This window comes from Manis javanica, chromosome 5 (genome assembly GCF_040802235.1).
Source record: "Manis javanica isolate MJ-LG chromosome 5, MJ_LKY, whole genome shotgun sequence".
In the NCBI taxonomy this organism is placed as follows: Eukaryota; Metazoa; Chordata; class Mammalia; order Pholidota; family Manidae; genus Manis; species Manis javanica.
This window is the reverse complement of record NC_133160.1, coordinates 8,415,791-8,440,164: the sequence shown is the minus strand read 5'-3', so window position 1 is coordinate 8,440,164 and position 24,374 is coordinate 8,415,791. Positions and strand designations below refer to the sequence as shown.

The window sequence follows — 24,374 nt, the reverse complement described above, 5'->3', positions numbered from 1 at the left end:
CTCTGTATCTTTCACAACTCCTACGTTTCACATTAATCACCTTCACCTGTTTATGTGCGTTGAGCCTTATGATCCCCCATCCTCATTCACACCATCACTTCCTCTTCCTCACACTGAGCCCTTTCTTTTCATTTTGAGTACAGATTTCTTGGCTTCATTGTCTTTTCCCCAGCAATGGTAACACTTTAAACATTGTGATTACTTTCGCCTCTGCCATTAAACAGTCTCAAACTATATAATCAGTATGGAGCAGTGATTCTCAATCAGGCATGATTTTGCCCCCCAAGGGACATACATAGATCTGGAAACAGTTTTGGTTGTCACAACTGTGGGGGTGCCTCTGGCATATAGTGGGTGGAAGCCAGAGATGCTGCTAAACATGGCTCAATGCACAGGACCGTTCCCACGAGAAAGAATGATCTGGCCCCAAATAGCAATAGTGTCGAGGTTGAAAAACTCTGGCATAGATTATAAAGAGTATTGATCTTAAAAAGCTGAAACAAAATAAAACAAGAATCATAGGACAGTTAATAATAAGATGATAATAACTAACTTTTATTGGTCAATTTTTATGTGGCAGGCACTGTGCCAATAGCTTTCCTGCCTTCTGTTATTTAAGTCTCATAATTACTCAGTAAGGTAGGAACTATAACAACACTGGTAGTGACACTGAGGCCTAGAGAGGTTAACTAATGTAGTCAAGATCACACAGCCAATTAAGGATGAAGCTAGGGCATAAGCCCGGAGAGCTGACGGGAATGGCTTGTTTAGTCTGAACCGCCGTCATGAGCACCGATGCTCCATACACTGCAGAGCAAGATGCTTAATCTGGCGTCTCTTGGGTAGGCGCAGGAGGTCTTTGAAACCACTGGAAACATATATAATATTTTCATGAATGAAGTTTTTCCTGGGATGAGAAGATAAGGCTCAAAAGTTCAAATCCTTCCAAAGGAATTTGCAGCAAGCAACACATGGGAAATCCATGAATATCTTATTCTTGACTTTCAGTGAAAGGAGAGGATTTGGGGTCCTGGATAAGGCTACCTTCCTAGAAAGCGATGATTCTTTGCTAATGAGCTCAAAAACTCTGACTCAGCTATGGACTCCCACTGGTTGAACTTGATAAATTATTAAGCAGTGTTGGACTGTCAAGGACTGTTTAACAAAGAACGCAATGCAAATTTGTTGAATTGTCATGGAATGAGGGTGATCTCAGGTGATTTAGTTATACATTTGGGAGATGTAATGGCTTTAGGTACTAACTGGTTTCACAGTATTGGCATATTTGACAGTTATATCAGGTATCTGTGTCATAAGACAGGGTTTGCCTGGGCTTCACTGATACTGTCCTCTCTGATTCTCATGTCCCTGAGTTCCTGGCTTACCCAATACCCAGTACCCAATATCCACATGGCTTACCCAAAACCCAATATCCATGTTAATATCTTCAATCTGGTTACCTTCAGATAAGGAATCGTATCAGTGATTCCTTTAATTTTCTAATCAATTATTTCTAGTGTTTAGGGGATTTTAAATGTTCATCTGATGTCCATCAATTTTGATACACTTTTTATAAGCTGTAATCATATGTTGAATAGCTATTTTCTTTATTGATGATCATTTGGGCTGTGAAGGATGATGGGAACTGCTTTTCCAACCCCCATTCCTCTTATTTACTTTTCTTTTCTTAATGCATTGGCCAGGACTTTCAGAACAGTGTTAAATAACAGTGATGGGCAGGCTTGTTATATTGCTAGGTTTAATAGCAATTCTTCTAAATTTTCAACATTAAGAATGGTGTTCACTGTAAGTATTTGCCCCATTAAAGAATTTGCTATTCTATTTTTCTAAGTTTCTCTTATTAAAAAAACCATGAAGGATTATGGAATTTTATCCATTTTACATCTATTAGGGACATCAAATGGCTTTTAAAATTGTATTTCTAAGTTGATTGCATTTTTCTGCTTTGATCCATGATGCTCTAGTTTCTCAGTTTAGCTCTCAGAATAATCGTATTTACAGCATTTTGAGGTGGGAGATATTATCATTGCCCAAGTACATCCTACAGCTACAATCAACATGCTTTTGGAAATACATTGGCTGAGATGTAATAATTACTCAAATTATTATGAACATGACCTATTTAGACATAAGGTATGGAAAAAAAATATTTGTCATTTTCCGTAAATATATCTGTCTCCAGATGTACATATTCACAGGGAGTCTGAACAAAAAAGCATTACAGAATGCTCCCTGAGGTCTTCAGGGCCATCAGTCAACTGGACCCAAGCAGCAGTGGGCCTTCTTCAGTAGTCTATCTTTAGTCCTTGAGTCTGCCCCTGACCAAAAAAGGAGCAAGGGAGTGATTTTCTTTTATAATAAAGTAAATTTTTCCAGTATTGGAGTGCAGGAGTCCTGTTTTTGCATGGCTCTGCTATGCACAAATTTCTGCCATGTTTTAGTTACTTAACACCAGTCCCAAGCTCGATGATTCAGTTTTGAGTTAGCATGGTGTAGTAACTGGGGGTACTTGCGTCAAGCACAAACTTCATTGCTCGCTCTTCAGCCCGCAGATCATTGCATAGATGGCAGGTGGGCATGTCCTTCCTCAGTCTGTTAGGGCCTGGTCCCTTCTCACCTGTGTTCAGTCCACACACGGACAGGAAAGCACGGGGTTGTGTTGGCTCCTTGTCTCCCAGTGACAAATCCATGTGATATTTATAAAAGTGAGCAATCAAAAGAGGAAACAGTCTAACAAAGATAAAAGCACTGCAAAGAAATGAAAAGTGACACTGAAAGTGAAATTCGCGTTGAATTTAGTAGAGTTATTGGAGAAATAGTTGACTATGGGAATGTTGACAAACTCTAGATGTGCAGTTGGAGCTACTTGGTGGGGCAAACTTATCAATGAGTGAAGAAAGTGGTCACAACAACAAGGTGTTGCAGAGGACGTGATGCTGGCAGCATACTTCACGATTAGGAGCTCTTGGAGATATTTCATGACACCGAAAGCCCTAAGATCAAAGCGTTGGGAGCTGGTCCAAACTTAGAATTAAGTATGACAGTTCTCCAAGTCATGGAAAAGATGCTCTTTTTGTATCATAAGTTACACAATGAGAAGACCAGCAGTATTTTAAACTACTTGATAAGTTTTTGCAAAGTAATACACAGCTTAATTTTCATTGTTTCTAATAATTAAAGTAGAGCATACTAAATAAATTCTAGTTTTATTGTATTTTTTATTTCCCTTTGCATGTAGAAGCAGCAGTAAGACAGTTTTAATGTTTCGACAAATATTTTTAAAGGTCATGGAATGACTTGAACTTTTTCCAATGATTATTAATATGATTTTGCACTGTTTTAGTTTAAACAGTCATTTTTATAGTCCCATATTACTCTGCAAAGAGAGGGTTGCCTATACAATTTGCTCATTGAAGAAGGTTTGGAAACTAGACCAAGTGAAAACATTTACACATAACCCCACCCCTCAAAGATACTAACACGCCTAGAATATATTTCTTTCCAATAGACTTTGATGAATATATACCTATAGTTCCACACAGTTGTGATATGCTTCTTAAAAAATTTGCTTTTTGAAATAGACTTTATTTTTAGAGCAGTTTTAGGTTCAGCACAAAATTGAGCAGAAGGTACAGAAATTTCCCACATACCCCTGACCCCACACAACCACAGCCTTCCCCATTATCAGCATCCCACACCAGAGCGGTGTAATTGCTACAGTTGATGACACATCATTATCCCTCAAAGCCCACAGTTTGCATCAGGGTTCACTCTTGGTGTTGTACATTCTGTATGTTTGGACAAATATATGATGACATGTATCATACAGATAGTTTCCCTGCCCTAAAAATCCTGTGTGCTCTGCCCGTTCGTCCCTCCCTTCCCCCAAGCCCATGGCAAGCGCTGATCTTTTTATTGTCTCCATAGTTTTGCTCTTTCCTGTTTTTTAATCTTAGAGTTGATTTCAGAAGTACAACTGTTAGGTCGTAAGTCTCAAACTGGGGGCCAGTGTATTGGATCCATTCCACCGACCAATTTTGTTTTTCCAGCACACTTAATAAGTCTACTTTATTTTTAGTGGAGCTAAAATAGGATAGTTCACATACAAGTATGAATTTCCTATTTTTCTTGAAAAATCAGGAGATCTATCAACACTGGGTTCACATTCCCCCATGTTGTCAGGAAGCTGGACATGAGTGGCCACTGTCCCTTTAGAGGGATAGTGTTCAGGTGTCCCTGTGAACATTTCCGTTTGGTTTACTCTTGGGTATGTGGTTATCAAATGACTTTTAAAAAGGGATGAACCACAGTTTTACATATAATACCAAAGAAAACTTTAAAGCCTGTAAGCCACTCAGTTGAATAAATTTAAGAAGTTAAATAAGCTTTAATGTATCTACTTGATGAATTATTTTGTAAGACTAAACAATTGTTAATCAAGCCTTTATCTTAAAATGGAAAAAAAATCCATATTTAAACCAATCAGTTTATTTCATAATTTTGGTCAGTAGTATCTGAAATGGCACCCATGGTACCACCTCCTGAGATTCACTCCTTTGTGTAATTCTCTCCCCTTCAGTGTGGGCCGGCTTATGACTTAGTACTAATGAATACACTGGGCAAAAGTGATGGGATGTCACTTCCAAGATTAGGATCACAGACAGTGAATTTGCTCTTTTTGCTCTTTCTGATAAAGCCAGCTGCCTTGTGAACTGCCCCCTGTGGCAAAGAGCATAAGAGGCCTCTGCCCATCAGCCAGTGAAGAGTTGAGGCCCTCAGTGCAAGGACCCAAGAGGCACTGAATCCTGCCCGTGCCACTGAGTGAAGCTGGAAGCGGTTCTTGCTCCAATTAAGCCTTGAGGTGACTACAGCCTTGCCAATACCTTGGTTGTAGCCTGAGTTGGATGACATGGTTAAGCCATGCTCAGATCCTTGACCCCCTGAAACTTTGAGGTAATAATTGCATGATGTTTAAGCTGCTCTATTTTGGGACATAATTTGTTATATAGCAGTAGAAAGCTAACACATCCTTGGTAATGAGTTGGTTTAGGAATCTGCATGTGGGCAGTTTGAGACAATGGTAGGCAGACCCTTGACTTTTCTTCCATGGTTAGGGGTGGGTAGGAGGGGACAGAGAGAGAGAGAGAGAGCGAGAGAGAGAGAGAGAGAGAGAGAGAGAGAGAGAGAGAGAGAGAGAGAGAGAGAGAGGAGAAAAAGAGAGAGAGGAGAAAGAGAGAGAGAGAAATGCCCTGACCGATAGGAAACATACTGTGTTCTGGAGCTGTCTTCATCATCTTGTGGTTTTTGTGGAGAGACCCTCCTTTTAAAAGAAAGCTAATGCAAATCAGAAAGCAAAGCTGAGTGGTGAAGGGATACCAGGGTGACATCACTGGAGCACCTTCATTCCACTGTCTGGACCAGACGTCTCCACTTAACTTAATGTGAGCCCATGGATTCCCCTTTTCTTAAGCCAGTTAGTATTTCTTTGCAACCCAAAGAGTTTGACCTGATGCAAACTGTGATTAGCTGATGACCAGCATCCAAAGGAGGACTTACTTGTCGCTCTGAAACGCTGCGCTTCAACAGACACAACTTGAAGTATCTGTTTGCAGCTTTACAGGAATGAGGAAAAGGTATTTGTAAGTTTGTGAGCACAGGTTAAAAAAGTAATTGGAAACTAAGTAAGTACAAAACCATCTTCAATCAAAGAAACATTTTGTAAGCTGAAATATTGTTCATTTTTATGGTGGTGAGTGTATATCTTCATATAGAAAACTTCACTATCATTAGGAAGTGTCACACAAAATAACAAACACACCTTTTTCAATCTGGTTATAAATATGCGGAATGGAGTTTATTTCACCAAAGCATTTACATGCTTCCAACTGATAATATATCAATAAAAGCTCTCACTCCAAGATGTCATTAAAGCCACCTCTGTTCATTTCTATTTATTATGAGCAAAAACCAAAATGAAAAAAGTGGATTTGAGTCATATTTCCTATGAGTTCATCATATGCTGGCATATAACACTTGTGAATTTTATTCAATTCATTTAAAATGATTTCTCACATGCAGCCAGAAAGTTAAGGGCAGGAGAGAATTCAAAATGATTAGCAGGTATCCAGGATTTCTCAGGAGACATATTTAAAATCACAACAAAGTGTATTTTCCTTAAGGAACTGTATCTTAGAAAATTATCTCTAATGAACCAGACTTTTCCCTAATAAATTCAGTTCCTTTGTATTTTGAAATCGGTAGACTAAAGTGACCTTCTTAAGATAAGGTGTTTTGTTTTTTTCTTTCTTAAGAATAGGTCAGATACAGGCCAAGATCTATGGTGCTCATTTCAGATGCCCTCAGAATTCATTCTTTTTCTTATTTATTTTTTAACTGTGCGCGATTACAAAAAGTCAGGTGGTCTAAAGTGAGAACAGATGTAAATCTTCACCCAGAATTTGAACAAAATTTTCAGATGAAGAGGTATCAAAAAAAAAAAAAAAGAAACAGAAGATCCAATAATATCTAAAACAAAACAGGGTAAAGAAAGGCTTGTGCCTTTTTAAAAATTTCCTGATTGTCCTTGGGAGTTGAAATACTACAAATGCCATTTTCTTTGTAATGATTCTGCCCTTTGAGGGTGACCTTCTAGGAATCAGGTATCTTAGAAGCTAACCTGTTCACCTATAATTTTAGCTAAATCCGAGAAGAGGGTTACAGACCTGGGGACTGCTAGCAGATTATATCTGTGACTCAGTCTGAATGAATCTGACCACCACCACCAGTAACAATCCCCTGCCAGCCAGACATTCATGTAAGTCTGTGGGATAGATACTTGGACCCAGCCACTCACACTCCGTTCCCCCTCGTCTTCCAGGAGGTTGGAAAGCTCTGTAGCATAATTCCCCGATTCCTCTGCAGTCAGAGTTCTGGGTTACCATTAGGCTGTATTCATCAGTTTCCCTCATAGGAGATCTGTAGGGTGGGAGCCAGGTAGAGATTCCTCTTGTGAGCATGGTGGCTGACAAGCAAGTGCTCACACGGTGACTCCGTGTCAGCCCGGTACTAGGTTCCAGAGTTGGCCGCCATTTGGCAGGGATGACAGCAGAAGTGATAACAGTGACATGACCGTCAAAACAGTGTCGTGACCTTCAGGCTAATAGTTCCTCTTCCAATCCTTCCAACGATTTGATAGGCCACTTCTAAGTCCCTTACATAAGGCTACAATTCTTAACCCTCCTTGCGTCCATGTTCTTGCCTCATGACATGCCAACAGAGTAATCAACACACCCCAGTTTGTCCAGGACAGTCCTAATTTTAACACTGAAAATCCGCACCCTGGTAAACCCCTCAGGCTCTCGAGAACTAGAATGGCCGGTCACCCTAAGACCCAGCTGCTCTGGGTAGGGCATTCCATGTACCCCAGCCTTTCCCTGTGGGCTCACTATGTACCTTGCTTTGGTCAGTGGGATGCTAGCAAACACTCCCCAGGAAGAAGCCCTTTTGCTCATCAGCCTCTGCTGGGAAGATGTCCAGGCTGTCCCGCTGGAGAACCAGGGGCACCAGCCAATAGCAAGACATGGAATGAGCTTAGCATGATCAGAAGAGCTGTCCAACCAAGCCAAGCCTTTGTCTCTGACCTACAGACCCATGATTTAAATAGACACTCATTGTTTTAAGTGTGTGTGTGTGTGTATTTCAACATCATCATAATACTAGATAATTGGTGTATACCTAATACCCAGTTAACTCATTTTATGCTTGAAATATCTAAAGTGAGTTCTATTGCCAGTACAGAATTTTGACTGATACGGAATTTGGCACACATTTGCTCCTTTAAGTGTCCCAATCACCTGATGAGTAGGTACGATTGTTGCTCCCATCTTACCAGTGAGGTTCGTGGATGGTAAGTAAATCATCTAAGTCCACACAACTGGGAAATGTCAGCTGGGAAGCAAACCAGCTCTGCCGGACTGCAAAACCTACATTCTTATCTATCTATCATACCGCAGTGATAGACACGTGAAGTCACATTTAGGGGAAAAGAAATGTTAGCATGTTTCCACTGGAAAGAATCTAGAAGAAGACAGGTTTATAAGCTCTACACTGGATGGGAGCTATCAGGAGGTGCAGGTTTCATGCAGAACATCTGAAGCTGTAAGGATGCTTGCATATGCCAGAGCTGATTTGCTTGAGGGTTGTGTAACCTCTTCCTCCACTAAGATTGGGTTTGGCCTTATCTTCAGATTTACCCATTTCTTCCATGACAGCATATTAAATGACAATCTCAAACAAAGACCCACTCATCCTAACAAAGGGAACACACCTCATTCAGGCCTTTATTTGATTTATAACCAGATATCTTTTAACATGTGGACCCAACAAACGGGAGATCACTGAGTAGCTTGAACAATGAACTTGTTAGTTAACAGAATTAACAGTGTGTTGTTTCACTGCAATGACAGTAATAAAACAGGAGACGTGAAGCCGATATAGTCACAACTGAATGGTAATGGATGAGATATTTACAGCAAAGCTGTTAAAACATTGAATAAAATATGGGAAGAGCAAAAGCAAATGTGTTTTTATTCTTCTGAGTTGAAGCTTGTAAGGTAGAGAGTTTGAGTAATAATCACAGGTTCTGATTCACAATGCATTAATAAATATTCATGTGGTACCAGCCGCTGAAACTTTCCAGATACAGAAATAAAGTGAGAAAGCCTGCTCTTGCCTTACACTTTGCTAAGTTTAGATTCCCAGACACACATGTCAATATCTCCATTAGGTTCTTGTGAAAGTTCTCTTTTATTTTCTCCGGTGTTCCAGGTCTTGCTGGTGAAATACTCATCTTTCGTTTCCCCTCGACCCCCACCATCACAGCATTTCCTCTGATCAAACCAGAAGAAAGTAGAAAGAAATAATGGTCTATTAATAAAGAAGAGACCTATAATTTAAGTGGAAGATAGCGGTGGAAGGAAATGAGCACTTCTCTTTTGAATTAGACACAGGTAAATGAGCTTTAGAGCCCACTGGAAATCCGCAGTTCCAAATGAATTTGAATGGTGGGATGCTTGATTTTGCAAGATCAAGCAAAGCGCATTTATGTACTTTCCCTTTGCTTCTTCTGTTATTATCTTGTCTTTGTTTTCAAAGGGGCAGAATAGATTTTGAGAGCGCAGGAGGCGGCCATGTTACCCAGATCGGAAACAACTTGGGAAATGTGTCTGGGGTGCCATGTCCAGGTTGTTTCGTGGCATTTCAGAAAAAACAGTGTTGAGAAACCAGGGAGATACTTGGCACAGACCTAGCTTGGATTTTATTGGGGGGCGGGGGGTAAGAAGGAGGAAAGGGAGACAAGTGCATTTCGGGGTCCTGGGCACCTCTGCCTGGGGCTCCCTCTTCCCCCATGTGAACGCCGCGGTTCGGGCCGGAGGCCCCTTGATGGATGACCAGGAGCACCGCAGTCAGCACAACACGGCTCCTTGACGTCGCTATGACATCCTTTGTTCCCCGGCTCCCTGCTCTTAGTGGCGTGTGCATGTACCTGGGCTTGCATGTGGAAGCGCAGAGCTTTGTGCTACGTTCTCATTGTCCCCGTTTTATTAATGCCCATGTCTTTTTGTCTCTTCCCACATCACTGCATCTTCTCCTATTTTCACAGAATCTTACATTTGGACCCCATTCTTTGCTTTCCCTCAGATTATCTCTTGCAAGCTCTAAGGAAGGTTTTGTTGCTGTTCCCTGCCTCCCCTCCTCCACCCTGCCCTTATTATTACTTTTCTTTTCTTTTCAACTCATGCTTTCCCCACAGGCTTATACTGCATTTTTTATTTTCTTGCTCTGCTGTGTCTTCTCTGAAAATCTAAATGTGATGTCCTGGGCCCTTGTGTGTGGCACAGAACTTTAAGAAGCGAGAGGTCAGAGAGGGTGGCTTCCACACTGGGAGGTGGGTAAAGTGGGGCTTAGTGGAGAATCCCCTTCTTACCAAAGACAAGAGGACCTTCCTCGTCAAGAGGACCATTCCCTGAAGAACTTTCCCTGTGCGCAAATCGTGGAGCAAACAGGCCTCTCAGGAGTTGAGGGGCCCGGACCTCTCAATTTTGGGGGTTCCCAGTGTGTTAGGCAATGAGAACATACCTAAGGAGAATGGAAGATCAAGCAAAACCGTGTTATATTTTAAATATGTATGTTTACCGAATTAACACTCCTTGCACAAATCTAAGGCTCAAAACTGTGTTAATGTGTAGGAAAATTGGTGTATTTATAAACAATATTTATGCTGATGGGCTTGCAGATGAGACTCTAACAAAAGTCAAACCATACAAGGTGATACTCCAGAGAGCATGTGGTATTTGAAAGCTATTATCAGTTGGTTCACTGGTTAAATCCTGAAGGAGTCAGTAGGTCCCCTGATCAGACCCTAATTCTCTTGTCGCTCTGTGTGTGACTAACAGGGAATTTATTCTTCATGGATATGAGTTTTGGAAGGCACTTTCCCCCCAGTAACTTCAGTGGAGGAATTAATTATTACTTTGCAATCATCTTTTCTGGAAGGCTTTTTGGAATGTGCTTCTTGTCTCTTTTCCCTTCAGATTTCCCCCCCTTGAAGTTGGACAGCCTAAATGTTAAACTTTACTGGAGCTGAGCACACGGTTAACACTTAACCCGGATGAAAAATGAGTGCTTGCCAGTGACTTTTACGTCTATATTAAGACCCTGCTGGTTATGTAGCACAGTTAAATATAATATGTTCAAATGCAGAGTGTGGTAGATTCAGGCGTCAATGATATGCTTCCTTTGAAAATGCAAGGATTGCAAAAAGTGAACCAGGTATACATAGAAATCTGTGCGAATAAGAAAAATACAGTTGTTACCTTTTAAGGCATCACCCTGTACTGTGCTGTACTCTGTGTTGGGATTCTTTATTCATTGGCTGATAAGGATTTTCACCTGTAAGAAGGAGTTTGTTTTTTTCCTAGGCAAAATTGGTAAATGAAAGAGCCAGACTCTCATAGTTTTATTAAACAACACATCTGGTGAATTGAATAAATAAATGATTCAATATTGTTGGCATAAACCAGGCTATAATTTTGTTTGAATCTTCAGCACACTATGCTCCTAGGATGTCATTCTTAAAAGAAGGCTCTTTCTTTATGAATGAAATTTATTTTCAGGAAATGAAGTCTTTGCTAAGTTTGTGGCTTATTCTAGATTGCACAGCAAGCCTGAATTAAGGCTGTGTAATAAATTCTAATCCCATGGTCTAACAATTGAACTATTTTCCCTTAGCTTCCTCAAGGATTAATTTCTCATTATAAATAAATGCATTCTACACCCTGGGCTGAACACACCAATGCTGAACACATTTCCCAGTAGATACAGAGGAACTTCTGCATCTCCCCAAAAGCAATGCAAAGGACATTTGCAGTAGGTGGAGGAAGGGTCCAGAGAGGAAATGCAGATGGTCTGCTAGATCGGGGTCTCCTGGCCAAGCTTGTCTGTATAGCTCTGGTTAACTCGCACACAGCTACCACTCAAAACAGGGCCCATGGCTCTAACAGTGAACCTGGCAACCTGGCCAGTCAGATCCAAGTCTACTGTGTTGCCAGGGTAACTAATACAAAGAATTAATACACAGTCACAAAACCAGAATGATCACAGTGGGGAAATACATACAAAATGCAGTATTTTCATGTTTAGAGAGGGGGGGAAGGGGAAACCCCTAGGTTGACCATAGGTAGCAGGAACTGGTATCTGTTTCTCCCTTGTATGTCCCACCCACTGATCACGACAGACTGCAGAATGCATATGTGTACGTGTACCTGTTTGTCCACACTCAAAGAATATATATGCATCCCTTCTAGGACTTATTAGTGAACCTAGTGTGGAAGAATGATGGCAGATAATGGGTTCAGTAGAAAGATCTGAAGGCGCATGGGGAAATTTAGCATTTGACATGCTTTCTGACTGCTGGTTCCACAGGTGGCTTCTGGGCTCACTTAACTCAACTGATGGTCCCTCCTTTCAGCACGTTGTTGAAATAACGCTGCCCACCAAGGTGTTAAAAGCCACCCCAGGGATAACCACCTCTGGGTGCGCTGCTCTGCCTGTTTGTCATGTGCCCCTGTAGCATGGTGCCTGAGGGATTTCGAAATATGTGAGTCAGATCAAGTCCCTCCCTGGCTTTCAGTTTTGGGCTGAGTAGCAGTGTTCCCACTGGGGGACAAGGCCCTGCCTGAGCCCGCCCCTCCTCCCTCCGACCCCTTTTCTCGGCCGCTCCCTGCTCTTCTGCTTCCTTGCCCTTTCTTTTTGGCCCCTGAACTTGCCAAGCTCATTCCACCAAATGCTGTGACAAGTACTGCAAACGGTGTTTAAAACCAGGAATCTGTTTTCTCATAGCTCCGGAGGCGAGGAGTCTGAGATGAGGGTGTAGCAGGCCGTGCTGCCTTTGAAGGCCTTCAGGCGAGAATCATCTCCGTGCCTCTCTCCACGGCCTCTGCTGTGCAGGCAGGCCTTGGCGATACTTGGCTTAAGACACATCACTCCAGTCTCTGCCTGTTTGCCTTCTCCCTATGTCTCTGTGTCCCTTCTTGTAAGAACACCAGTTGTAGGATTAAGGCCCGCCTAATTGAGTATGACCTCATGTTAACTTGATTGCATCTTCAAAGACCCTATTTCCAAATAAGGTCATATCCCAGGTACAAGGCATTAGGACTTCAGCATCTCTTTTGCAGGGAGGCTAGTCAACCCATAAGACCCCTTCATAACTTCTATATTAGCTCTCTCTGTGGCTGACCCCTTCCCATCTTCCAGGGGTCAGCTCAAAAGCTACCTACTCAGGAGCCTTCCTAACAGCCCCCTCTGAGCTGCCCACTCCACCACTCCTTGACCTCACTGGACTTTGTTTCATAGACATCACCACATGACGTGGAGTCACCCTCCTTCTCTCTGGAATATAAACCCCCACCAGAGGTTGCTATGCATGTCTTGTTCACTACTCTGTTCCCAGAGCATAGGCCAATATCTGAAATGAAATAGGTGCTCAGTAACAATCCATTTAATAAAAATCCCAGTCAGAAATGTGGCAGACAGGGGAAGCTGCGGGTGAAATGGCTGAGGGCCACATAGCATACTTCCTATCAATGACAAGTATTCATCTGGTCACTTAACAAATACTCATTGAACATCTATTATGTGCTCTGTTCTCAGTTACAACAGCAACCAAGTTAGAGGAAAATCCTTATCCTCACAGGACCCGGTGCTGAGCGAGAGCAGACCCCCCATAAGACCAGCCGCTGCCGTAAGTCGAGTGCCTGCTGCTGTCAGGACCAGTGCTGAGCCATGTCAGTCCACCCAAAACCGTAGGGGGCGGCTCCTGTTGTTAATTTTCCTTTTTCCTGGTGAGGAAACCATTTCAAAGCAGTTAAATGAATCCCCTAAGTTCCCCCAGCCGGTGAGGAGGAGAGAGAGCAAAGACTCCTCCGTAGCTGTCGGCCTCAGCCCCTACCCTCTGCCCCGCTTCGTCATGTGGCTCTGGGGGAAAGCGTGACCCGGTGAAGGATGTGTGACGCCGGCCACGTGCGTGTTGCTGTGACCGGCTCCACCTGCCCCGTGAGGAAGCGCCGCACCCCGGGTGGTGGGGTGGGAGGGAGACGGCTGCGAGCTGCTCCAGGTGTTCAGGAGCCCTACCTCTGAGGCACTCCTCTCAAGCTGGGGCGTTTGGGGGAGACGGGGCAGGGGTGTCCTTTTCAACCGAGGTCAGATCCCTGGGCTCTCCGACTCTCAGGTGTGCAAGCATCACCCGCGTCTGAGGGGTTCCGAACGTTCTGAATCAGCAGGTCAGACGTTCGCGCTGCCCTTGGAAGACCCAGTGGCCTCCTGCGGCTCCTTGTTTTCTCACTCGTTTCTGTATTCGCCACACAGCGGGATGTGCCCGAGAGTGTGGGGGCTCCGTGGCCTCAGTCACCCCCTGTCTGTGTCCCCTGAAAGGGACATCTGTTGCTGTCGTTGCTCCTTCTTAACGAGAGGATGCAACCTTGACATGACTCACAAGCTCTGTGTTTTCTCCTTAAGCACCAAAGTCAAATAGTTTTTAAGGGAAAAACTCATGAAATCGATCATCCTTGTCCCAAAGTAAAATCTTTCTCTTAGGAGTTCTAATCCTCTACCACTGTGGTATTTTATCTTCCAAAATACAACACTACTGTGTCTGTCCAAGAGATGGCTGCAGGTGGCCAGGTGGGCCGAGGTTTGAGGGCGAGCAGGGGACGATGACGGTACAGCGGCCGTGATGTGTCCTGGCTCCTGGTGGCAGGTGTGATTCCTGGCCGGGCAGAGGCTAGGGGACGGTTTTCTCATCCTCTAGAAATAAAATGTGGGCATCATTTTGAATGTGTGCAAACTCAGGAGAACACCTCTGCTACTTTCCCTCTGTCCTCAGCCACCTGGTTCCTTCAGTGCCGGGCACGGAATCCTGTGACAGTGAATATATTCAGAAACCTCTTGGTGAGAAATTCTTGTTTTCTCTCTACAGCGCTGAGCATCTTCCCCATTTGAGTCTTTTGAAACACCACTAATAGTCTGATATATGGTCCCATTTCATATGCTTTTCCTGCCTGTTATGTGTTTTTTAGGAGGTGTCCCTGGTAATGAGGGTGACAGTGACAGCTGATACTGACTGAGTGTTGGGTGCTCATGGTGTCTCTGTCACCCACATGCGATGCTAAGTAGGTTCTTTACAGAAATGATTTTCTTTATTTTCACAGTAGTCCTATGAGGTAGCCTGTCTTACCATCCCCTCTTTTACAGAGCATGAAATTGAGGCTCAGAGAGAGGTTGGAGTACTTGGCCTAAACACACAGAGCTAGTGAGAATCAGAACAGGGTTGAACACAAAAGTCTAGCAACTCTAACATACCTCAGCTCAAGTACTACACGCATTGTTTGATAAAGTACTCAAGGTGGGATTTCCTAAAGTGAGGTTCAGGCCTGGGTGACAGAAGTTCAAGAACCCTCTGAAATTTTATGCAGGAAGTTGGATGGTGTCTGATTTACTTTGTTAATTTCTTAGTGGCGAGCAATTTAATCATGTACCCCAACTTTAAAATAATTTGAGCATGCACTCACAATACTTGTCTGATTTATTTTCTAATTACATCTTTGCACTAAAGTACTGGTAACTTAGTGTCCACTGTAAAGCATAAATAAAAATTAGGATTTTATATGGACAAGATAAAACTGAAATAAATGACTTGTAATCTAATTATTTTGTTCATTAATAGTACAGAAATCCTCTTTGCTCTCACTAAAGAAAATTAGTATTGAACATGAGCTGCATGCTTAGCTTTACATGGTTCATGACTTGCACTGGCTTCATATTCTTATTTAAAAATATATCAAGCACCTCCTTGGGATTGATCCAGTTACCTTATGCTGTGTTCCCAAGTATCTCCAGAGTTATGGTTTAAGCCAGCAGTTTTATTTTGCTCATGGTTTCTGGGTCAGGAATTAGGAAAGGGCTAAGCTGTGTGGCTCTCCTTTGGAGCCCCTTAATGTGGTACTGTTAAATGAAGACTCAGAGGGGTGGGTGTCCCATGAGTCCCCTTCCCTGGCTGACACTCAGCTGGGGCTGCTGAGCTGAACACATTCACGTGGCCTCTGTGTGGCGGTTGCAGTGTAGCTGAGCTTCTTACCTGGCTGCTTGCTTCCCCCAGAACAAGCATCCCAAGGGAATCCAACAGGGAGGCCACATGGCCTTTCCTAACTCAGTGTCAGGAGTCCCAGTGTTCCTTCCTTTCTCCATGAACTATCTGTCAAAGCAGCTCTAAACCTGCCCAGATTCCAGAAGTAGGGATTAGACTATACCTCTTAACGAGCGAATAACAAGGTTGCATCGTAAACCAGCATGTGGGATGGATGATATTGATGGGGCTATCCTGGGAAAATGCAGTCTGTCTCATTCATCATCACGGGCTTGGTCACTTATTAATAGATATTTGTGGAACCCCTTCTGTGTGTCAGGCCCAGAATATGGGCAAAGCAGTGCTGGAAGAAATAATGTCCCTGTCCTTCTGGAGCCTATATTCTGTACAGAAAATATACCAATGTATATTCCAATCTATATTTTAAATAATCTCGGTAACTTTATGAGGTTTTGGTTTGATTTCTTGACAGATCTGAGTTATCATCCATTTTTTTTTTACATGGCAATGTAACTGACAGTAAGCTCATACTGGGAGCTGGAGTAGGGGTGGCTCTACCATTTTCTTGTTGTCTTCACACATTTGCAATGTTGGAATTTCCCTCAACTCAGACTTGTTTGCAGGAATTTGTAAGCCACCCGTCCGTTTTGTGAGAGCTGCCATAGCCAAGTGTAGAACAAGCAGTCTGTGAACCCACATTACCTGGCACATACAAATTGCTAGAAACCTCTAGAAGCTGTGGGCTAGAGGGGCTAAGAATGCTGCTGCCCCCACCTCCCCCTGGGTTATAGATTTCCCCTTTTCTCTCAGGATTCCTGCAAGGCCACATGTAATCAGCACAAGCAGAGTAAGACAAGTGTCAAATTGCTTACTCAAATATAACAAAGTTAATTTCTTTCTTATTTTTAGTATGAAAATAAGTATAAACAGAAGGTATGGTATCTTTTTTTCTTCCTGTTTTCCACTTTGGAGGCCACCCGCTGCTCTGGACAAAATCAGAAAACACTTTCTTGTCCCTCACTAGTTAAAGAGGTGCTGCTTCTAGAAAGGACACAGTCCCCAGCAGCGAGACGGCCCCCCGCCTCCTCTCTTTCCCTTGAGTGAAGAAGCAAAAGGAGCTGGAATCAGTTGTATCTGGTAGGAAGCAGCCTGACAAACAACGTTGTTTAAATTAAAGCCAGTGCCGAAGAGAAGCTTGTGATAATTTAAATAGAGGAGGGGGATTTTTTCAATTCCAGTTGCTTGTCTGCTTTGGGTGGAGACTGTTTGCTTTCAAGGCTCTTACAAATGCTTTTGTCCTTACATTAGGCTATCTCAGGCTTTCCTCTCTGGAAGCCCTGTACTCTTGCTGTCTGAGGAATCTATAAAGAGTGATTAGCCGTCTTGTAAATGGAGCTGGAATGTGAGATAGTCTTGTTCTTTCCTTGCCAGGGGCCACTTGCTTTTATTTGTGAGTTGATGCATCAGTGACCAGGCTTATGGCTCCCAGAATCCATGTTAAGACACACACACGACAGAGATTTTTCAGCTGTGCTATGAACTTGGACCAGGCTTATCTCAATTTTTTTTTTTTTTTTTTTTTTTTTTTTTTTTTTCCTGTATGTTTGTGAACAATATTTATTATAACACCTTGCAGTCCCCAAATTGGAAATTTCCACTATAACATTAGCTTTCTTTTAGAAGTCATCTTTTCTATTTTTCACTTTTTTTTTTTTTTTTTTTTTTTTTTTTTTTTTTTTTTTGAGAGGGCATCTCTCATATTTATTGATCAAATGGTTGTTAACAACAATAAAATTCAGTATAGGGGGGTCAATGCTCAATGTACAATCATTAATCCATCTCAAGCCTAATTCTCGTCAGTCTCCAATCTTCTGAAGCATAACGAACAAGTTCTTACATGGTGAACGAATTCTTACAGAGTGAATAAATTCTTACATGGTGAACAGTACAAGGGCAGTCATCACAGAAACTTTCGGTTTTGATCATGCAATATGACCTATAAACCATCAGGTCAAATATGAATATTCATTTGATTTTTGTACTTGATTTATATGTTGATCCCACATTTCTCCTATTATTATTATTATTTTTATTTTTAATAAAATGCTGAAGTGGTAGGTAGATGCAAGATAAAGGTAGAAAACATAGTTTAGTGCTGTAAGAAGGCAAATGTAGATGATCAGATGATCAGGTGTGTGCCTATGGACTAAGTATTAATCCAGGCTAGACAAGGGCAGCAAGACATCCACGGATGCAGAAGATTTCTCTCAAAGCAGGGGGGATGAGGTTCTGAGCCTCACCTCTGTTGATCCCCAAATTCTCACCTGATGGCCCCCCTGCGACTGTGCCTGTCTTAGGTTGTTCCTCCCTTGAGGAATCTTACCCGTCTCTGGCTAACCAGTCATCTTCCGGGGCCATACAGGGAAATGTAAAGTTGGTAAGTGAGAGAGAAGCCATATTGTTTGCAAAGGTTAGCTTTTTACTTCTTTGCAGATTTATGCCCTGTGGCTTCTATGCCCAGCACTTGTCTCGAGGTATCTTTACCACCTGGAGGAATTATGATACTCGGTAAATTCGATATGAGGCACGAATTCTATTTAAAGTTTGTAATTAGGAAGGAAGAAGAAAAGCTATAGATGTAGCATATGAAGGAAACTTGGGAGGATTGATTATTTCTTTGACATATCTTCTTGTATAGTACCTTAAGTATGTATAGGTTTTAAACTACTAACTAATTTGCACACACATATTGAAATAATAGGAATACGGTGACATAAACAAAGCAAATCTATAATTACCAGCCATCTCCAGTGAAGCCAAGAAAACCATTTAGGCACCCTAGGCATTTGTGAAAATTTATCTATGATATGATGGATATTTTCCAACTGTACTTGAACCATCAGACAAATTAAAGCAGCCCATTTCTGGGATCTGTTCACATCCCATATGTTCTTTTAACCATAGATAGTCTATAGTCATGAGATTTTGGGGTGCTACAACTTGCACCCCTCCCAACTCCTGGTTGAGTTCCAACAGTACAGATCCAGTCAAATTCGTTGTCTCACTGTATGCACATGCCAGCCTAGACATCTCCCTCCTCCTTCTTATGGCAAGTCCAGGAGATGGTGGGCTGGATGCAGCCACAACCGCAGCATCGTCCGGATCCCTGTGGAGGCTTTTTGATGATCATCCCCCGGCACGAGTCCTCCAGAGAGTGCTGATGCCGGAAGCTCCTCCTCATATCGTATCTTAGTTCATTTTCTGGGTATCCAAGCTAGGCCTTGATCTTCTGCGTAGAAACAAACAGACCCTTTGCCCACACTTTGACATGCCCTCTATACCACTGTGCGGAACTCATTGGAGGTCAGCACACAGTAACTGCTTTTTTTTTTTTTTTTTTAATTAAGAGAAAGGAATATTATCAGAAAAGAGTACCTCCATAGCTGATCATCTGACACCCTTTAAGTGATCAACATTAAGGATATTTAAAGCATGCGTTGATCTTTGATTTACCAATAGTTTTATCCTATCAAGGAGTAATCCCCCTTTTCTTTCTTTCTTTCTTTTTTTTTTTTTTAATTTTTAATCTACACTTACCTGAAGAATACTATGTTTACTATGCTCTCCCCTATATCAGGTCCCCCCTAACAACCACATTACGGTTACTGTCCATCAGCTTAGCAAAATGTTGTAGAGTCACTACTTGTCCTCTCTGTGTTGTGCAGCCCACCCTCCCCTTTCTCCCTCCCCCCCCATGCATGCTAATCTTAATACCCCCCTTCTTCTTCCCCCCCTTATCCCTCCCTGCCCACCCATCCTCCCCAGTTCCTTTCCCTTTGGTACCTGTTAGTCCATTTTTGGGTTCTGTAGTTCTGCTGCTGTTTTGTTCCTTCAGTTTTTCCTTTGTTCCTATACTCCTCAGATGAGTGAAATCATTTGGTATTTCTCTTTCTCCGCTTGGCTTATTTCACTGAGCATAATACTCTCCAGCTCCATCCATGTTGCTGCAAATGGTTGGATTTTTCCACTTCTTATGGCTGAGTAGTATTCCATTGTGTATATGTACCACATCTTCTTTATCCATTCATCTACAGATGGACATTTAGGTTGCTTCCAATTCTTGGCTATTGTAAATAGTGCTGCGATAAACATAGGAGTGCATCTGTCTTTCTCAAACTTGATTGCTGCGTTCTTAGGGTAAATTCCTAGGAGTGGAATTCCTGGGTCAAATGGTAGGTCTGTTTTGAGCATTTTGATGCACCTCCATACTGCTTTCCACAATGGTTGAACTAATTTACATTCCCACCAGCAGTGTAGGAGGGTTCCCCTTTCTCCACAGCCTCGCCAACATTTGTTGTTGTTTGTCTTTTGGATGGCAGCTATCCTTACTGGTGTGAGGTGATACCTCATTGTAGTTTTAATTTGCATTTCTCTGATAATTAGCGATGTGGAGCATCTTTTCATGTGTCTCTTGGCCATCTGTATTTCTTTTTTGGAGAACTGTCTGTTCAGTTCCTCTGCCCATTTTTTAATTGGGTTATTTGTTTTTTGTTTGTTGAGGCGTGTGAGCTCTTTATATATTCTGGACGTCAAGCCTTTATCAGATCTGTCATTTTCAAATATATTCTCCCATACTGTAGGGTTCCTTTTTGTTCTATTGATGGTGTCTTTCGCTGTACAGAAGCTTTTCAGCTTAATGTAGTCCCACTTGCTCATTTTTGCTGTTGTTTTCCTTGCCCGGGGAGATATGTTCAAGAAGAGATCACTCATGTTTATGTCTAAGAGGTTTTTGCCTATGTTTTTTTCCAAGAGTTTAATGGTTTCGTGACTTACATTCAGGTCTTTGATCCATTTTGAGTTTACCTTTGTATATGGGGTTAGACAATGGTCCAGTTTCATTCTCCTACATGTAGCTGTCCAGTTTTGCCAGCACCATCTGTTGAAGAGACTGTCATTTTGCCATTGTATGTCCATGGCTCCTTTATCAAATATTAATTGACCATATATGTTTGGGTTAATTTCTGGGGTCTCTAATCTGTTCCACTGGTCTGTGGCTCTGTTCTTGTGCCAGTACCAAATTGTCTTGATTACTATGGCTTTGTAGTAGAGCTTGAAGTTGGGGAGTGAGATCCCCCCTACTTTATTCTTCTTTTTCAGGATTGCTTTGGCTATTCGGGGTCTTTGGTGTTTCCATATGAATTTTTGAATTATTTGTTCCAATTCATTGAAGAATGTTGCTGGTAATTTGAGAGGGATTGCATCAAATTTGTATATTGCTTTCGGCAGGATGGCCATTTTGACGATATTAATTCTTCCTAGCCATGAGCATGGGATGAGTTTCCATTTATTAGTGTCCCCTTTAATTTCTCTTAAGAGTGACTTGTAGTTTTCAGAGTATAAGTCTTTCACTTCCTTGGTTAGGTTTATTCCTAGGTATTTTATTCTTTTTGATGCAATGGTGAATGGAATTGTTTTCCTGATTTCTCTTTCTATTGATTCGTTGTTAGTGTATAGGAAAGCTACAGATTTCTGTGTGTTGATTTTGTATCCTGCAACTTTGCTGTATTCCGATATCAGTTCTAGTAGTTTTGGAGTGGAGTCTTTAGGGTTTTTTATGTACAGTATCATATCATCTGCAAATAGTGACAGTTTAACTTCTTCTTTACCAATCTGGATTCCTTGTATTTCTTTGTTTTGTCTGATTGCCGTGGCTAGGACCTCCAGTACTATGTTAAATAACAGTGGGGAGAGTGGGCATCCCTGTCTGGTTCCCGATCTCAGTGGAAATGCTTTCAGCTTCTCGCTGTTCAGTATAATGCTGGCTGTGGGTTTATCATATATGGCCTTTATTATGTTGAGGTACTTGCCCTCTATTCCCATTTTGCTGAGAGTTTTTATCATGAATGGATGTTGAATTTTGTCAAATGCTTTTTCAGCATCTATGGAGATGATCATGTGGTTTTTGTCTTTCTTTTTGTTGATGTGGTGGATGATGTTGATGGATTTTCGAATGTTGTACCATCCTTGCATCCCTGGGATGAACCCCACTTGGTCATGGTGTATGATCCTTTTGATATACTGTTGAATTCTGTTTGCTAATATTTTATTGAGTATTTTTGCATCTACGTTCATCAGGGATATTGGTCTGTAATTTTCTTTTTTGGTGGGGTCTTTGCCTGGTTTTGGTATTAGGGTGATGTTGGCTTCATAGAATGAGTTTGGGAGTATTCCCTCTTCTTCTATTTTGTGGAACACTTTAAGGAGAATGGGTATTATGTCTTCTCTGTGTGTCTGATAAAATTCCGAGGTAAATCCGTCCGGCCCCGGGGTTTTGTTCTTGGGTAGTTTTTTGATTACTGTTTCAATTTCTTTGCTTGTAATTGGTTTGTTTAACTTTTGTGTTTCTTCCTTGGTCAGTCTTGGGAGGTTGTATTTTTCTAGGAAGTTGTCCATTTCTTCTAGGTTTTCCAGCTTGTTGGCATATAGGTTTTCATAGTAGTCTTTAATAATTCTTTGTATTTCTGTGGAGTCTGTCGTGATTTTTCCATTCTCATTTCTGATTATGTTGATTTGTGTTGACTCTCTTTTTCTCTTAATAAGTTGGGCTAGAGGCTTATCTATTTTGTTTATTTTCTCAAAGAACCAGCTCTTGGTTTCGTTGATTTTTGCTATTGTTTTATTCTTCTCAATTTTGTTTATTTCTTCTCTGATCTTTATTATGTCCCTCCTTCTGCTGACTTTAGGCCTCATTTGTTCTTCTTTTTCCAGTTTTAATAATTGTGATGTTAGACTATTCATTTGGGATTGTTCTTCCTTCTTCAAGTGTGCCTGGATTGCTATATACTTTCCTCTTAAGACTGCTTTCGCTGCATCCCACAGAAGTTGGGGCTTAGTGTTGTTGTTGTCATTTGTTTCTATATATTCCTTGATCTCTATTTTGATTTGTTCATTGATCCATTGATTATTTAGTAGCATGTTGTTAAGCCTCCATGTGTTTGTGAGCCTTTTTGTTTTCTTTGTAGAATTTATTTCTACTTTCATACCTTTGTGGTCTGAAAAATTGGTTGGTAGAATTTCAATATTGTGGAATTTACTGAGGCTCTTTTTGTGAGCTAGTATGTGGTCTATTCTGGAGAATGTTCCATGTGCACTTGAGAAGAATGTATATCCTGTTGCTTTTGGATGTAAAGTTCTATAGATGTCTATTAGGTCCATCTGTTCTAGTGTGTTGTTCAGTGCCTGTGTGTCTTTACTTATTTTCTGCCCGGTGGATCTATCCTTTGGGGTGAGTGGTGTGTTGAAGTCTCCTACAATGAATGCATTGCAGTCTATTTCCCTCTTTAGTTCTGTTAGTATTTGCTTCACATATGCTGGTGCTCCTGTATTGGGTGCATATATATTTAGAATGGTTATATCCTCTTGTTGGACTAAGCCCTTTATCATTATGTAGTGGCCTTCTTTATCTCTTGTTACTTTCTTTGTTTTGAAGTCTATTTTGTCTGATATTAGTACTGCAACCCCTGCTTTCTTCTCACTGTTGTTTGCCTGAAATATGTTTTTCCATCCCTTGACTTTTAGTCTATGCTTATCTTTGGGTTTAAGGTGAGTTTCTTGTAAGCAGCATATAGATGGGTCTTGCTTTTTTATCCATTCTATTACTCTATGTCTTTTGATTGGTGCATTAAGTCCATTTACATTTAGGGTGACTATTGAAAGATATGTACTTATTGCCATTGCAGGCTTTAGATTCGTGGTTACCAAAGGTTCAAGGTTAGCTTCTTTAGTATCTTACTGCCTAACTTAGCTCGCTTATTGAGCTGTTATATACACTGTCTGGAGAGTCTTTTCTTCTCTCCCTTCTTATTCCTCCTCCTCCCTTCTTCATATGTTGTGTGTTTTGTTCTGTGCTCTTTTTAGGGGTGCTCCCATCTAGAGCAGTCCCTGTAGGATGCCCTGTAGAGGTGGTTTGTGGGAAGCAAATTCCCTCAGCTTTTGCTTGTCTGGGAATTGTTTGATCCCACCATCATATTTAAATGATAGTCGTGCTGGATACAGTATCCTTGGTTCAAGGCCCTTCTGTTTCATTGCATTAAGTATATCATGCCATTCTCTTCTGGCCTGTAGGGTTTCTGTTGAGAAGTCTGATGTTAGCCTGATTGGTTTTCCTTTATAGGTGACCTTTTTCTCTCTAGCTGCCTTTAAAACTCTTTCCTTGTCCTTGATCCTTGCCATTTTAATTATTATGTGTCTTGGTGTTGTCCTCCTTGGATCCTTTCTGTTGGGGGTTCTGTATAATTCCATGGTCTGTTCGATTATTTCCTCCCCCAGTTTGGGGAAGTTTTCAGCAATTATTTCTTCAAAGACACTTTCTATCCCTTTTCCTCTTTCTTCCTCTTCTGGTATCCCTATAATACGAATGTTTTTCCTTTTGTATTGGTCACATATTTCTCTTAGTGTTGTTTCATTCCTGGAGATCCTTTTATCTCTCTCTATGTCAGCTTCTATACGTTCCTGTTCTCTGGCTTCTATTCCTTCAATGGCCTCTTGCATCTTATCCATTCTGCTTATAAATCCTTCCAGGGATTGTTTCACTTCTGTGATCTCTTTCCTGACATCTGTGATCTCCTTCCGGACTTCATCCCACTGCTCTTGC

General features: G+C 41.6%; 1 long non-coding RNA gene across 2 annotated transcripts in view; it reads left to right on the top strand.

Moving 5' to 3' along the window:
* The window catches only part of LOC118970236 (uncharacterized), a 368,798-nt gene that overhangs the window by 88,975 nt on the left and 255,449 nt on the right, over nucleotides 1-24,374 (top strand). For both annotated transcript variants that reach the window (XR_012131924.1, XR_012131923.1), the window contains exon 3: nucleotides 13,231-13,321. This is a non-coding gene — a long non-coding RNA (uncharacterized lncRNA). The remainder of the gene's footprint in view (nucleotides 1-13,230; nucleotides 13,322-24,374) is intronic.